This window comes from Micromys minutus (assembly GCF_963924665.1).
Source record: "Micromys minutus genome assembly, chromosome: 7".
In the NCBI taxonomy this organism is placed as follows: Eukaryota; Metazoa; Chordata; class Mammalia; order Rodentia; family Muridae; genus Micromys; species Micromys minutus.
In genome coordinates this window covers 24461716-24468513 of record NC_137976.1, presented here as the reverse complement: position 1 = coordinate 24468513, position 6798 = coordinate 24461716, and the positions used below count along the sequence as shown (strand labels likewise).

The following is a 6798-nucleotide window of genomic DNA, read 5'->3' as shown; positions in this document are numbered from 1 at the left end:
GTTCCCATGATCACAAAAATAAATGTTTCCGCAGCCATATCAGATGGTCTGAGAAGAATTTAAACTCTACAAAAAATTCTCTTATGCATATCTTCATATCATGAGTTTTGTTTTGTGAAATTTTAAAGAGAGAGAACATGCTATGTATAGAGATGTCCTATCTACTTAATTTTTAGATAATCTTTTGGTGCTTTTCAATTTGACCAGTTTCCAATAACTTGATTAATGAAAAAAAAACTAGTAATTCTCCTCTATTTAAAAATTAGTTCAAATGTTTAATGTTACTTGAAGTGTACATATTATATTCAATCATTCCATATCTGCACAACTACTTAAGTGTGATTTAAAACACACACACACACACACACACACACACACACACACACACACACACAAACAAATCAGTGACTTGGAGTTCATGGTGCTTATACAATCAGCTAATTATGATATCCCAGACTTTAAATTTTTTGTCACAAAACAAGGTACACTGAAATTAATAGAGGAGAATGTGGGAAAGAGCATAGAACACACAGGCACAAGGAAAATTTTCCTGAAGAGAACACCAATGAATTATGCTCTAAGATCAATAATCAACAAATAGGACTTCATTAAAGGGCAAAGTTTCTGTAAGGCTAAGGACACTGTCAAAAGAACAAAATTGCAACTAATAGATTGGGAAAGGACCATTACCAATCCTACATTTGATAGAGGGGTAATATCCAATATTTACAAAGAGCTCAAGTAATTAGACTCCAGAGAATCAAATAATCCTATTGAAAAATGGGATACAGAGCTAAAGAAAATATTCTCAACTCAGGAATACTAAATGGCTGAGAAGCATATAAAGAATTTCTGAAAATCTCTAGTCATCAGGGAAATGCAAATCAAACCATCCTGAGATTCCACATCACACCATTCAGAGTGGCTAAGATACCCAGGTGATGGCAGATGCTGATGCGGATGTGGAGAAAGAGGAACACTCCTCCATTGTTGGTGGGGTTGCAAGCTGGTACAACCACTCTGAAAATCAGTCTGGTGTTTCCTCAGTAATTTGGCCATAGTACTACTCTTAGACATATACCCAAAGGAATCTCCAACATAAAACAAGGACACATGCTTCACCATGTTCATAGTAGCCTTATATATAATAGCCAGAAGCTGGAAAGGACCCATATGTCCTTCAATAGAGGAACGGATACAAAATTTTGGTACATTAACACAATGAAGTCCTACTCAGCTATCAGAAACAATGACTTTATGAAATTTCCAGGCAAATGGATAGAAGTAGAAGCAATCATCCTGAGTGAGGTAATACAGTCATAAAAGAAAACACATGATATGCACTCACTGATAAGCAGATACTAGCCCATAAAAGCTCTGAATAACCTAGAAACAATACACAGATCTTATGAAGCTCAAAAGGAAAGAAGACCAGATCATGGATGCCTCAGTTCTCCTTAGAAGGTAGAATAAAGAACTCACAGAAGGAAATACAGGAACAAATATAAGAGGGATTGGAGACAAGATCATCTAGACACTGCCTCACCAGGGAATCCACCCCATGTGCAGCCACCATACCCAAGCACTATTGCTGATGCCAAACAGTGTTTATTTGCACGAGCCAGATATAGATGCCTCCTCAGAGCCTCTGCCAGAGTCATACAGATAGAGTTTATGATGCTTACCTCTAACTACCAGACCGAATGTGGGGACTTCAATGAAAGAGCTAGGAAAAGGTCTGAAGAAGGATTTGCAACCCCATGGGAAGAACAACATTATCAACCAACTAAATCCTCCAGAACTCCCAGGGACTAAAACACTGATCAGTGAGGACATGTGGAGAGACCCATGGCTCCATTTGCAAATGTAGTGGAGGACATTGTCTAGCATCAATGGGAGAAGAGGCCTTGGTTCTAGTGAAGGTGAGTTTTCCCAGTGTAGGGGAATGTTAAAGTGCTGAGGTGGAGAGGGTGTTTGGAAGAGGGAGCAGCTTCATGGAAACAAGTGGAGGGGGAGGGAGGATGGGAGTAAGGGGAAGGGGATAACATTTGAAATATAAGTATAGAGAATATCCAAGAAAAAAATCTTTTGTCATTTTAAATGACAGTCTATGAGTCACGGAGCTTATACAAATCATGTTGAAGGAAAGTGGAGGATCAGATAAATGAAAATATTTGGTCTAATATCTATAGAGTAAAACATGGTTCAAGTCTAAATGACTAATATTTTATTACTTATATTTATTCATCATTAGGTATACACCAATGTGTGTATTTCGAAAGGAATACTATTAGCCATGGTCCATAATACCTAAGCTCTGAGAATACTTACACTAAAGAAAACAAGTAAATAAGGAAACAAATAAATGAACAATAGCTCTAGTTCAGGATTGATGACAGGCAGAGTAATGTTACTGATAGATGGGAATGTTAGTCTGAGCGATCAGAGAAAGCACTTCTAAAGAGTAAGTGTAATAGGAAATTGAAGTGATAGAAGAGTTACTCATGCAGAAATCCATGAAGGATGCGAGGGTTTTTTATTTTTTATTTTTTATTAAAATGAATGGCATCTTTCCAAATGCATCCTGAAGTAGGAATAATCTTGATAAGTTCTAGAAAAACAGAATGGACCATTAATACTACAGTGGGATAGAATGTTGATATATTAGGTGTTGATTCCAGAAAAAACAGAACTTGGGTCAAATGAACCTTTACAACTTAAAATAAAAGTCTAGGGCTTAATTCAATGGGAAATGGAAGGAAATGAGAAGGCCTTAGGGAAGTTTGTGACAGAGAGTGACATGCGTAAAAAGGTTATGAAGCATGACTACAAGGAAATTCAATGCATTTATTTGCATGCAGTGCATATTTTATTTTATTCACTTACTTTTAAATACAGGTTTTCTTTTCATTGAAAATAGTTTGTTTTTCAAATAATCTTCTCTGATTACTGTCTCCTCTTCCCCAACTACTCATATGCATTTCTCAGTCTCTTACTCAGCGAAACCCATGCACTTTTTTCACTCTCATTAGAATAAAGAGTTATCAATAATAATAATAATAACAATAATAATAATAATAATAATAATAATAATAATAATAATAAATATCTGCATTTTTAAAGAGATTTTGTCTTTTCATAACAAATATTCTAGTCACACTTAATAGAAAGTTCTTAAATGAACATATACAATGGTTATTCCTAACATTTGGAATGTTTAATATCTTTATGATTCAATATATTACAAATTTAAGCAGCATTGAGATTTCTTCTCACCTCAGTCTGACTGGCCAACATCAAGATAGCAGATGAAGGGAGGAGGAACAAGTAACACTAGGAATGTTTGATAAAGCCTTAAGACAAAATATTTCCTAAAATTATATATGTATATGGTATATATTGTATTAAATTATATAATACTACACACACACATATTCACACCTTCATAAATTAAATGAATCATGAAATATGAACTGAGACTGCTCTTCTCCAACCAGACCCGTCCACTATCTCACAAAACAATAACCAAGCAAGCAAGAAAACAACAACAAAAACCAAGTATCAGGCATGAGAAAGTTCTGTTTGAGTGGTTGGTCAGGGTAGTCCATGTGACTCCCTAAACAATGTATGCTATTGCTGTCACTAGCTATCACTCAGCGACTAATGATGCTTTCATTCTGTAGAAAAGACAATTCTTTTCAGACACAGGACTTAGATGAATAAAGCTAGATATAGTATGATAGCCTCCTTCCTGAAGTCTAGCTTTAACAATACAAGGACGTACTATGCAAAATGTCAAAGAAAAGAAGTAATCCATAGACCTATCCAGCTGTAACACCCGTGAGCCACAACAGTGACCATCATAACTATACATCCTTATATACTGGCAGTTAGAACAGCTGTCGATGTGGACTTAACATGTACTCAATATGAGGGAAATCATACTACAAACTAGAAAGTGGCAAATATCCAGGATCATAGATGTCATGTATCTTAGAAGGGAATCTACAGCTACATTACCGCAGCAACACATTTTCTACCTGCATTCTCAAACCTACGTTTATTTCCATTGATAACTGTGCATCATGAGCAACCTGTATTAAATGGTGGATATTTACTTATAAACAGGTACAATTCATTTGCTTTGTAGTCTGGGTAACCTCACTGGGGATGATATTTTCTAGTTCCATCCCTTTGCCTGAAAATTTCATAACACTTGTTTTCAATTGATAAATAGTATCCCATTATATAAATGTAACATTTTTCTCCACTCTTCAGGATTTTTGTTTTGTTTTTAATTTTCAGCTGTCTCATTTACTGCTCTTGTGAGTGTTTGGTTCTTTTTTGACCTAGAGCTTCCAGGTGTATTTTCAAATTTCACTTTTCAGTTTTTCCATGCTGGCACTTAGTGCTATGAACTTTCCTCTTAGCATTGCTTTTATTTTGCCCCACAAGATGAGGTATGTTATATCTTAGGTTTCATTGAGTTCTAGACAATCTTTAATTCTTCTTTTTATTTCTCCTCTGACCCAGTGATTATTGTGTAGAGAACAGTTAAGTTCCCTTGAGTTTATAAACTTTCGGCTGTTTCTTCTATTTTTGAAGTCAACCTTTAATCCATAGATATCTGATAAGATTCAAGAATTTATTTTAGTTTTGTCTTGTGTCTGTTAAACCTTGTTGCTGACCAACTATTTGGTTAATTTTAAAGACAGTTTTGCAGTGGACTGAAAAGCTATATTCTTTTGTGTTTTTGTATAATGTTGCATAGATAGCTGCTATATTCATTTAATTTATAATGTCTACTGTTTCAGTATTTCTTTGTATCAATGATCTGTCCCTTGGAAAAAAGGGGTGTTGAAGTCTTCCACTGTTAATGGGTGGTGCTTGATGTATTTTTTAAGCTTTAGTAAGGCTTGTTTTACACATTTGTTTTGCCTTGCATTTGGAGAATAAATTGTCAGAATTGAGATGTCATCTTGGTGGCTTTTCTTTTCTTTGAGTATGAAGTATTTTACTCCATCTCTTAAGATTAATATTGGCTGGAAGTTTATTTTATGAGATATTAGAATGGATATATCACATTGCTTCATGGGTCTCTTGGAAAACTTTTTTCAGACCTTTATTCTAAGGCAATGTCTATCTTTATTGCTGAGATATATTGCTTGTATGCAGGATAATGTTGAATCCTGTTTTTTTTTTTTTTTTAATTTATTGTTAGCCTCTGTCATTTTATTGTGAAATTTCACTCATTTATTTGTTAGACATATTAATGCTTGGCAATTATTAATTTCTGTTATTTTGGAAGTGATGGTGGTGGTAGAGCGCTCTCTCTCTCTCTCTCTCTCTCTCTCTCTCTCTCTCTCTCTCTTTCTGTGTGAGTGTGTGTGTGTGTGTGTGTGTGTTTTCCTTTCCTTTTTGCTAGTGTGGTAGAATAATTTCCTGCAATTTGGTGTTTTCTTGGGTAAAGATAGCTTCACTGGAATGGAGAATTTCTAAAATTTTCTGTAGGGCCTGGATGTGGTTACACATAGTTTTAATTTTGTTTTGTCTTGGAATATCTTGTTTTCTCCATCTACGGTGATTAAATTTTACTGGGTATAATGTTAGAAGCCAAAATAGGACAAGCTGATAACTACCAGGCAGTCTTCCTGAGATAGTCTGATTCAGTGTATTATATAATCCATTACAGAATTGCTCTCATAAGCCTTGCTTATGAGAATTTATTTTGGTTAAGATTTCTGCAATTAATATGCTTTACCTGTTATTATTAAACATATATAACAATCACTAGATATTAGCTCACCCCATTGAGTGATGGACTAGAAAGATGGACTGTCTTGGAGTGATGCTATGTAGAAAAATTGATGACTTCTTAAGTCTTTTCATTTTCAATGAACGGAAAAAAAGGACTTTGGGTTCAGTCATATCCCAGCAGCAGCTCTTTCTGTTTCCCTTTTGTTTCCAGAAACATGGCCTCTGTTGTGGCTGTCTCTGATATTGTCATCAAGGTGTTCAGTGACATGAAAGTTCTCAAGTCATCAATGCCAGAAGTGAAGAAACACAAGAGGGCAGTGTTTTCTGCTTGAGTGAGGACAAGAAGAACATCATCCTGGAGGAGATCAAGAAGATTCTGGTAGGAGATGTAGGGCAGACTGTGGACAACCCCTACACCACTTTTGTCAAGATGCTGCCAGGCAAGGACTACCACTATGCTTTCTATGATGCAACCTATGAGACCAGGAGAGCAAGAATGAGGACCTGGTATTCATTTTCTGGGCCCTTTAGAGTGCACTCCTTAAAAGAAAAATGTTCTATGCCTGCTCCAAGGATGCCATCAAGAAGAAGCCAAAGGAAATCAAGCATGAATTATGAACAAACTGCTATGAGGAGGTCAAGAACTGCTGCACTCTGGCAGAGAAACTAGATAGCAGCACCATCATTTCCCCCGAAAGAAAAGTCTTTGTGAGCCACCTCCTGGTCCCTGCCTGGAGCATCTAGCAGCCCTAGACCTGCTCTTGGGTGTTGCAGGCTGCCTCTTTCCTGCCAGATCTGAAGGTATGGGGGAATCCCAGCAGGGGGAGAGCTGTATCTTTACCACAGTTTCCAAACATCCCTCCCAGCACCTGCAGGGTCCTTTTCCCTCTGTCCCTGAAGGTTCCTGCCTTCCCAAACTACTTTTTATATTCTGATTCCGTTTGGGTTGAAGCGGATAAAACCCATTCCTAGGCACCCAATTTGAGGGAGCCTGTGTTTTTCTTTAATGGCATCCCTACTCCTTATTCCTCACCATCCCAT

General features: G+C 36.5%; 1 pseudogene across 1 annotated transcript; it reads left to right on the top strand.

The window, feature by feature from the left end:
• Positions 1-5972: 5972 nt before the first annotated feature.
• LOC308422619 (cofilin-1-like) lies at positions 5973-6501 on the top strand (annotated as a pseudogene). Its single transcript has one exon. The product of its transcript is annotated as a cofilin-1-like (transcript).
• Positions 6502-6798: the final 297 nt, after the last annotated feature.